Source organism: Dreissena polymorpha, chromosome 3 (genome assembly GCF_020536995.1).
Source record: "Dreissena polymorpha isolate Duluth1 chromosome 3, UMN_Dpol_1.0, whole genome shotgun sequence".
NCBI classification, from domain to species: Eukaryota; Metazoa; Mollusca; class Bivalvia; order Myida; family Dreissenidae; genus Dreissena; species Dreissena polymorpha.
Genome location: NC_068357.1, coordinates 152,441,581 through 152,452,512, shown reverse-complemented (window position 1 = coordinate 152,452,512; position 10,932 = coordinate 152,441,581). Strand labels below are relative to the sequence as shown.

Here is a 10,932-nt window from a genome sequence, read left to right as displayed (position 1 = left end):
AGAAAAATTCATATGAAGTTACTAACCGGGTGAAAATATCCTCTACTCATTCACGAAATACACGAAAACGACGCCATCTTGGAAGTAAGTTCCAACTAACCTCACTTAGACCCGGTTAGGTCCCGTATACGTCCACTCTTTCCCTACAGCCCCCTTATGAACATGTTTTTCAATGAAACGGAACCAGTTTTAGGCTTGACCGAGATATCATAAAAGTGGATTATATGAGAAAGTTTCATGGCGAGTGGGCAAACAAAAAATGTGATTTTCAGAGCGTTTACAAGATTTCATTAAAGCCATGCTTTCAAGTAATTAAAAGCGCACAAGTATGACTTAGTTTCAAACTTGGTCGGTACATTATCTTGAATCATAGGTTTAAGAAAATAAACACACGAACAGCCGTGATTTACATCAGCATTAATACAAATGTCGGGAGGACATCGACGATTCGCAAACATCTCATCCGCGGCGCCACATGTTCCGGAGCTACATACGCGCCTGATAATTGTAACACATGATCAACTGTGTATGAAAATAGGACAATACATTCGGATTCTAAAGCGTTAAAAAAGTTAATGATGGCGACGTATGACAAAAAACGGACAACAGGTGATTAACAAAAGCTCATCATGAGAAAGTTTTGCTCAGGTGGGCTGAAACGAAGTCCTCAAAACGTCGTACCGGTAGATCAAATATAAAAGCATCCGTTTACAATTTTTAGATGGTCGCTTAGCGACCGTCTAAGGTGGTTAGTCAAAAATTCAGGTCGATACGGCTTAGCTACTAGGAGCCCAATACCCGCTTACTACGCGTATCCGCGCGAGAAAGAGTTGTATAATTTATGCAAGAGGTTTGAGTTCTCATTCAAAAATGGAAACATGATATTAATATCGTGTAAAATGCAATAGTTTCGAACGGTGCTTTTATAGAAAAGAATCAATAAACAATGATCGTATTGTACGTGTCGCGGAGGGGATTGTTTATGAATGAATAAAATAGTCCACTTTCTGCAGCGTCTTCATGACGTAGTATTTTTGCATAATACGAGGTTATTGATAGATGCGCCTTTCGATAAACAAAGGAAAGTCCACGGGCGATAACAACGCAATATGTTACGCTCTCACATACACCTCAATGACGTAGTACAGGTCGTAAATTGAGGCTATTAATAGATTCGGGAAAAAGTTAACGCTTATTTATATTCTCAATTTATAAAACGTTGAACATAAGTTCAACAATAACTTCAGCGATACGATAGACATAAACAAAAAAAAAATGTTTCATAATCGCTAAACCTGAATATAACAAACAATTTATAATAATAATACGAATGACCTGTTTCGTAACCTCGTTCATGCTACTACAGCGGGTATTTCTGGAAAACGTTCTTTGGTTCCCAACAGATAGCGGCGATCTTTTGTATTTACGGGTGCTAGCAACGCAATAGTAAAAGATTAGTAGAAGGTTTCGCATGTTTATATTCACAGTTCTCAATACATAGAAAGTTGGATATGAGTTCATCAATTACTACAGGCATACTATAGGCAACCTCGAAAATGCTTTATAATCGCTAAAACCGAAAACAACTAAATATATTATATTAAATATATTTATAACAATAAATATCTTTTAAAAATGTAGTGTGCGTATACGCTGACTTTGAAATAAAGTTTGCAATTTACTTTTCTAAATAAATAAATACAATTAAACAAAAGTTAAACTATTGTGTTGTGTTTTTCACTTGTAAGTTGCATATTCACCGCATGAAATGTGTGTTAGCATTGTCAAACCACACATTAGTGTGAGTAGATAAAAAATATACTACGGGAGAGCACTTCATATGTGTCCTCATATGCCTTATTATGAGTATCTTTCTTCACTATCGAAATATATCGTATGTTGATATTTGATTTAAACGCAGTTTTCTTTCAACACATTTAAATCACACGTCAATAGCGCCGTCATGCGAAAATGGGTCTTATGCGTTTCGGCAAGCGTTTGTTTAACCCAACATGTGCTTTTGCGCAGTCAGGCCATAGGCGATGCTGTTCGCTATAAAATCACTCAATATGTTATGTTTCTCCTTACCAGAAGGAGAGATAGCTGAGTGGGTTATTTATATGATGGGCGCATATGGAATGAGACCCATTTTCGCATGACGAGGGTGATTACAAATCTCATTGCGAATTGAAAATGCCACATTTAAGAACAATGCGTTTTGATACAAAATTGAATTCAAAATAGCAAACTTTATGGCAAGCGAAATGCACATTAATTCCTTAAACCACGGTTTAACAGTTAACTATATAGTTAAGAGACTTTGAACCCGGGTTCAAAGTGCCGTTTGCACATTAAATCCTTAAACCCGAGTTCAAGAGTTTGAACTGCAGTTCAAAGTCTCTTAACTCTATAGTTAAGAGAGGACCAATGAAATCGCGGCATTTACCTTCTATATATAGCTAATTGTGGTTTAAGCTCCGCTGATTGGTTGTCTCTGAATTATGTAGATAAGAGATTTGAATCTATTTTTAGACACACTTTGAACTGCGGTTCAAACTCTTGAACTCGTGTTTAAGGATTTAATGTGCAAACGGCACTTTGAACTCGGGTTCAAAGTCTCTTAACTCTATAGTTAACTGTTAAATAATTAATGTGCATTCCGCGCGTCTTTACCCCAGTTTAAGACTTTGAACCGCAGTTTAAGACTTTGAAAAATAGGCTTTTAGATGTTTGGTTGTCTCTGCACATTAATTATTAACCAATTAACCAATTAACGCCCGTCGTTTCGTCATGTGATATTGTTTTGTTCCTGGCGCATGTCTATCAAGATGGCGGCGGATGAAGTTAGTGAATTATTACGTACGTTTGATACAGCATTCCAAGATATAGAAAGAAAACTTCAAAGTGGTTTTGCAGACAACGCAGACTTCGTCAAAAGTGTGAGGTTATTGCAGCAAATAAGGTTATATTTATATATTTTCTTGGTGATCCTTTTATGGTATAAATCTGATAGAAATACCCCTAACCGAAATACAGTCGATTCGGATTGGTGTACAGTTTGTCAATCAGCTCATGAAAATCAGCAGTTCCGACTAATTTGTCAAAAAACTGCATATGCCGACTGGTCTAACCTGTTATCATACAAAATAAATTTTACCCTTTATTTTTACATCATCTCACATTGACACTAAATCCCGAAAGAAATTATTGTGGACTGGACTTGTGAATTAACGTTTTTTGCCAGGTTATTCTAAACTGGTTGACTGACTGTACAGTCAAGTTACAATTACCGGATCATTACCCATAGCGGATCACTTTGATGTTCAAGACCATGCGTATCGCGATAAATAGTTGACATTTTTAGATGATATTTTGCACACAGCATCTTCAAGGCCGTTTTTTTTAAACGCATTGATTGAGTCGTAATCGGAGCTATTCGTTGTCAAACATTTTGGTATGTTTTGGCGACATGTATATACGACTTTGTTGACTGCCGTCTCGTTTCCAAATAGAGGTTTCACATTATTCGCGGCCACATTCTAAAACTCTGTTGGAAAGTAAAGAGTTTACGCATTAATTTAAAGGCCATTTAGATGTCTTTCTCCCTGCAAAAGTCCGTTTCAGTTTTTATTCGTGTTTGAATTCAATGAACGAACACAAATAAGGACGAAAACAAACAACAAAAAGATTGATTTTATGTAATCAACATATAGTATAACTGATTTGAACCTTTATATGTCTGTAAAAACTTACCTTGTTACAGATTAAATAAATCCTCTTGATAAATGTAATTGTTTTTATTTAATGGTTCACACGAATTTGACACTCTTTGTTTAAACCTTTTTAATCCAGTGTTTAATTGCCCCTTTGTTCATCACAAACCGATTATCTCGAATTGATCGGATACTGTCCAGACTAAAACAGGGTGTCATACATCTAGGCCTTTCCAGGGACCTATAATTGTTTAGGTCCCTAAATAAAGTTAAGCCACATGTGGCAGGTCATTAAACACAATTTATGATGCCTTCATGTCATCTCTTGGCATATTGAGCAGACATTTAAGCCAAAGTTTAAAGCCAAATACTAAACAGTTGCTTTAATAAAATATTTTAACATGTTAAAACAATGCTTGCCACCATAGGATGGCATATGCCCCTTTTTTCACATTTTTCGAAACCTAAACGCAAAGTGTAACGGAAAGACAGACGGACAGTGCAATCACTATATGCCCACTCTCGGGGGCATACAAAAAAGACATTTGTCCGAAATGGATGAACATGAACTACATAGTATTATAGTATATATACTAGCCAGTTTAACATAATAATAACGTATTTAACGGGTACCGGCAAATGTAACCTCTGCTATTACGTTTAAAGATCGTTCGATACTGCAGTGTTCGAAATATCACGAAAACAAGCAATCACGTTTTATCACAATAGGGATATAAAATACTTGCGTAAAATAAATTTGAAGTATAGATTTATGGTATCATTAAATGCTAGATTGTTGTCACTCATTATCACTTGTAAACAGATTTCAATATACAAGTACATGCAAAGACAGTTCAATTTGTAAAATATGCAGTTTTTTTCATATATACGCGCGGAAACCCCTTGTTCAGGACCGTGAAACCGGCATTATTATTTATTGACCTTTTTGCCATTCCATAAAGCGTACTCTTAATTTAAGTGTATGCTTTATTGAATGGCAAAAAGGTCAATAAATGGTAGGTGATTACGATCGAAAAAGACACGTTAAGATGTAGACTTTGTACAAAAGTGTATTTCGTTATTTATCTCCACAAAAAGGCCGATTTTTTCCTAGTTTACAAATGTGGTTTACCTACTATTAAACAATCGCTCCTTATCTAGGTATTTTTGTAATGCTTCATTTGATAGTTTGTTAATTTCATTGACTACAACTTTGTATTACACGTATGTCTACCTTGAGGCTGTTGTACATAGTATAATTATGTTACAAATATAGTATTTTCTGTAAACAGTATTAGAGTGTGTCCAAGAGTATGATATAGCTGAGATCACTCAAATACTGTCGAATTCTTGCTTTAACTTATATTCTTATGGGCCCGTTTCATCAAACATCGTACGAAAAATTTAGAATACGATACGAATTTCAAAGAAACATTATTTTAACACAGCGAAGCATATTTTTGCTTATTTCTAGTAAAATCATTTATTTCATCATTTTCTTACCGATGGCATATATCTTGCGGAGCTATTTATCAACAGCTTGTATATTTTTAGTTTTTAAATTTAAGTTATAAATTAAGATTGTCGTACGATCTTTGATGAAACGGTCCCATAAAAATATAAGTTAAAGCAATAGTGAAAGAGAATGTGGGAAAATGTAGCTAGAAATGGTTTTGAACATGCATAATTGTGTCGTGTTTTGAGAAAACTGGGCATAATGCTTATGCGTAAAGTGACACTTTCCGCCTTATCTGGATTTTCGCTAAGAAGAGACATCATTTAAACGAAACATTCCATAAAAGCGGAAATTGTCGTCCCTGATTAGCCTGTGCGGACTGAACAGGCTAATCTGGGATGACAATTTACGCATCAGCATTATGTCCAGTTTTCTCAGAAAGCGAGACAATTATGTTTATGATTCATTTTATAGTTTGTTTATTTAATTAACTACAAATTTGTATTACATTATGTCTACCTTGAGGTTGTTGTACATAGTATAATTATGTTACAATTATAGTAGTATTTTCTGTTAACGAACAAATGCTTTTGTATCGAATACTATGCATTAATATTGTTTTCTACCAAATGTTTTCTTATACGGATCACTTGTCCGTCGTCTGTCTCGTTAAAAAGTATTAATAGCATCAGTTTGAAACTTTATACATTAATAGACCTCATTGAGTGGGAGTGCGTCGATGAAGAACTCTTAGCATCCCGCTTTGTTAAATTATTTATAATTAATGCATAACCATTATTCTTGTATTAGTTAAGTTAAATTGTCATTATAAAATGTTGTCATGCCATTTTTCCATTTTTCTTTTTTGTGTAACGTTTTGTAAATAAAGCTTTTATTTGTTGTTATTATTATTATTAATACGGATGTTTTAGTCCGGTCTGTTTTCCAAATCGTTACAATGGTATAGTGGCATCGGAGAGGTAGAATATATGATTTTGATTAATAAAGGATTTATATTATTAAACTAGTGTTTTTTTTCTTATTCTCTGTACAAAGCTTGATTATATGAAGATTTGCTACAGTGCATATTTATCAATGTATGTGGTTTCGTAAATAAATCGGAACTATCCACTTCCGGGTTAAGAAATTGAGATAATTTAGCGATTACATTCATAAATTTGGTAATAAAATGACAACATGAATTAACAACATACCTTATATCACCTTTTCTTCCCATGCAATGCAGTGTCAACGGCTTAAACTCGTTGATAATTGAGAAATGTTATTCGACGAGATTGTTTTTTACCCATCATCGTCCCATGTCATTTTCAAGGTCATCCGGTGTTTTGTGAACACTCGCATCGCATAAAACCCATTGAAATAAGTTATATTACACTTCGTTTTGGTTAATCGTCACCTTTACTTGATAGGACATTCGCATGGTGTGTCAAAACTTTCATTTAATATTTTTACTGTATATATTCAACAGTTAGATAATAAATGTACATTCCGCGCTTGTTAACCCCAGTTTAAGACTTTGAACCGCAGTTTACACTCTTGAACTCGGGTTAAAGGAATTAATGTGCAAACGGCACTTTGAACTCGGGTTCAAAATTTCTTAACTATATAATTAACTGTTAAATAATTAATGTGCATTCCGCGCCTCTTAACCGCAGTTGAAGACTTTGAACCGCAGTTTAAAGTCTCTTAACCCTATAGTTAAGAGAGGACCAATGAAATCGCGGCATTTACCTTCTATGTATAGCTAATTGTGGTTTAAGCTCCGCTAATTGGTCGTCTCAGATAACAGATTTGTATCTATTTTTAGACACACTTTGAACTGCGGTTCAAACTCTTGAACTCGGGTTTAAGTATTTAATGTGCAAACGGCACTTTGAACCCGGGTTCAAAGTATCTTAACTATATAGTTAACTGTTAAACCGTGGTTTAAGGAATTAATGTGCATTTCGCTTGCCATAAAACTTGTTAATAATGGCAGCCTATCCACACATTAAGGAATGATTTCCAGACGTGCTGACCAAGTACGACAAACAATGTGGTATGATAATTAAACGATTTTCTCTTATCGTGACACTATACTATTTCGCTTATGATTGTTTTCTCATCTTGGAGGCGAAAGTGAAATTCTGCGAGATGGATTGTAACGCGTAATTGTAACAGGGCCACAATTTGTGTCGTTTGAGCATGTAGAGAGTAGTCCGGAATTCCTTACACTGAACAGTGCTACATCCTTTGAATTGAGCACATACGCAGTGATGTAGCAAAAATTCAGAGGTTGTATCTCGAATCAGCTTATTAAATATTCGAAAATGTTCATGCGTATCTGTTGGCGTTGTGTAAAAGTCACTAAGAGGAAAACTGAGTAAAACAGCTATGCCTAAAAGCACATTAGTGCTCTATACCTATGTTTATGTCAGTGTTGTTGACACCGTGTGAACTGCTCGGGTAACAAGTAAAGCATAACCAGCAATGTTTATATACTTTTACTCCTCCATATACAAGATACGAAGATTGTTGTATATTTTGAATTTGTATATGGTGTCAAAAATCAAAAGTTTTGTACACGGAACTTTCATTATGAATTTATATTCTTGGTGAGATAGTTATTTGATATTAGAAAAAATATTCCTTTAATATGATGGTGACTGCAAATTTTCTTTATATTAAGTTCTCATTACCATTTTCATCATACTTTCTATGCTTTCAGAACGTCCAAAAAGCATGTTGTTTTTATTTTGTCTAAGTTATTTCTATGAAATAATAAGGGTGATAAAAAGTGCACACAAAACTCGACCCGTGCGCTATGACACACACTTTATAAAGTTGAATGGCGTGTGTTCATTTCAAACTTGCAATTGATTTTGAAAAATGAATTGCGTGTTAAATTATGCAATAGCGAACATCTTCAGTGCCTTCAGCGCTTTGATAGAAATAGTAAGCGTTTGCATTGAAAACGTCTCTATTTTGAAAGTAGATCTAACGTCTCTAATTTTAGATTTTGTCACGTGACTCAGTGACAGTGGCGGTGGACGCGGTGATCTACGCTAAAATCTTCGACGCTACCAAATCGATAATAAACGTTGAGGATGCGCACGCGTCAACCAAGCTCCTGGCCGCGACCACGCTGAGGAACGTGCTGGGAGCCAAAGTGCCGTCGGAAATTCTCAGCGACCGCGAGAGTATCGCTCACACGATGCAGGTAGATCGTCTTACACAAAGAAATGGGAGATTGCTTATAAGTTTCATTTTCCTTCAATCAAAATACTATAGGAAAAACAGCGCTTTAACAATAACATCAGGTTAGTTTCTTACTGTAATACACTGTATTATTTAATACGAAGGTGCATATATAAACCAAGCGTTTTCATTTTTTTTTGGAAAGAAATCGCGTTAAAAAATGTGACTTTATAGTTCAAATATTTCTGGTAAAAGACACTTATAGCTCACTGGATTTAGTGTCTTTGCTCCCCTACACGCTTTTTATTAGAGGTGTGATTTGCTATACACTAACTGTCAGTGTTCAGTGCGGTTAAGTAATTAAAAGCTTTCATCGCATGAGCCGAGGCAAATATCATTCTAATATCATGACAATGTGATTTTGTCACTTTTAGTCGATACTGGACCATGCGACGGACCATGATGAGTGGACGTGGAGAGAGTGGAAGTGTGAGTTAAACAAGGGCCCGTACAAGATACTTTTAAGCCATTATTAAATAAATGAGGATCTTATGACTTTTGTATGTATTTATATTATATTATCGATATACATGTATATTTACAAAAAAACATCTTTAATACACAACAGAAACCAATGTGTTTAACAAAAATTTGGTTTCGTATTTCACTCTAATATTAAACGTTGCCGGTAACAATCGGTTTCATTGCTTTAAAATGCTCGCTTCTCAGGAAGGACGTTCGACTTCCGGTTCAGATGCAGAGGGCCATGGCGGCGGAAGCGGAAGCCAATAGGGACGCCAGGGCTAAAGTGATCTTAGCGGAAGGAGATGAAGGCTTTCCGATCTCTGAAGGAAGCCGCCGACATCATGAGCCAGTCGCCGGCGGCCATGCAGATCCGGTACCTGCAGGTGAGTTCCCAGACGTTTATTCATAACGATAACAGAAGTAGATATAACTGCATTTGTTGTTGTTGTTGTTTTTTTATCGAGTGCACCGGGATTGTCTCCCATATGGCCATCGCCCCCAGAAAGACGAGTAAGTTGGTTACGGTAGATAGTGCAAGATACAGGAGACACCCCGTTCCAGAGGTGACCCTGGGTCTTTTAGTGCTCGGTGTATAGCACCTAGTACACTGCACCTCGGTTTAACGTCATGCGAAAGACGAGTTAGTAGGTTAGGTGCAGCGGGGGATCGAACCAGCGATCTCTGGATTGTAAAGCCAGTGTGTTACCACTAGACCACGGATCCGCTACTTACTGCATTTATTAAACGTTCTCAATTTTTACATTAATGACAACATAAATTCTGACCAATCAGACCGCTTGTTACAAATAGACATTTCAAACTTGGATATTAACTTCTGCTCTGGAATTAAGGGCGAAACGATTACGTAAGTTCCCATTCTCGGAAGTAAATTAAGCTCAACTATTTTCACCAATTATAATGCATGTTACACTGGAACGTTGATATCGTATGGCTTCAAGAGATTTAGATGTATGAATTATAGATGAATCCAAGCAGTTCGGATGAAAAAAGTGAAGTCGCCATGATAGTTAAAGACCACATAAATGATCACTCTAATCTTTTTTTAAAACAGTACAAGTGTTAATGGATTTTACAAATAAGCTTGATCATTGTGCTAAAAATCTGTGTAAATCTGTGTCATCCTATAAAACAACCTTCAATCTCTATACGGAATATTAATACTATATTTAGCGCTACCGTAATTTGAAAATAATCAATCGCCTTTGTAATTTCTTGTCAGACTTTGAATCAGATCGCCGCTGAACGCAACTCTACTATCATTTTCCCGCTACCGATTGACATGCTGAGTCAGCTTAGCAAGAAGTAGATGAGATGACGTTTCTATGACGTCAACTGGCAGGTCTTTTTCTAATGTGCTCAAGATTTCCAAATCAAAAACATGGTTATTTTTTCCCAAGTCTTTGTAAAAAAATCCGAATTTTAATTAAAATAGCGACGAAAACTTTCAAAACAGTTAGATAAAGACCTGCCTGAGTTTGCATTACCCTACTGATACGTCAAGATAGTTTCGGCTTAACCTATGACGTCGCAAAGGAGTTGACAACTACTATGACGTCACCATGTTGTTGTAACAATTTTACCGTCTGTGTTATTTTTACTTCAAACGTTCTGGACCAAGATATCTGGATATCTTTAATAATCCGTGATAACGTGATATGTTGTAAGTAATATTTCAAACTTTAAATTAATGTTTTTTTTGTTTTTGTTTTTATAAAATCGATAAAATGCAGATACCGTTATATATGAACACTTGTTGGAATTATAATTATATCATGGTACAAACTTTGTAAAAAAGATTTCCTGTAGTCTCTGTATATCTATTTTGTTTCCGAGTGTTAAATTCTGAATAGTTTAACCGTTAACATTTAATTGTATTGGAGTACAATTTAAGACATATTTTTCCTCCGGACCTTTCTGAATCATGTTAGTGGAACTCACGCCGGAATAGGCGTTATTTGAGATTGATTTTATTTACAATTTGACTCTTTACCCAGGACCCGTTCTCACCAACCAAGACTT

At 35.6% G+C, this 10,932-nt stretch overlaps 1 pseudogene; it reads left to right on the top strand.

Annotated features, from left to right (window-relative positions):
- Positions 1-578: 578 nt before the first annotated feature.
- LOC127872695 (mechanosensory protein 2-like) lies at positions 579-10,596 on the top strand (annotated as a pseudogene).
- The last annotated feature ends 336 nt before the right edge of the window (positions 10,597-10,932 follow it).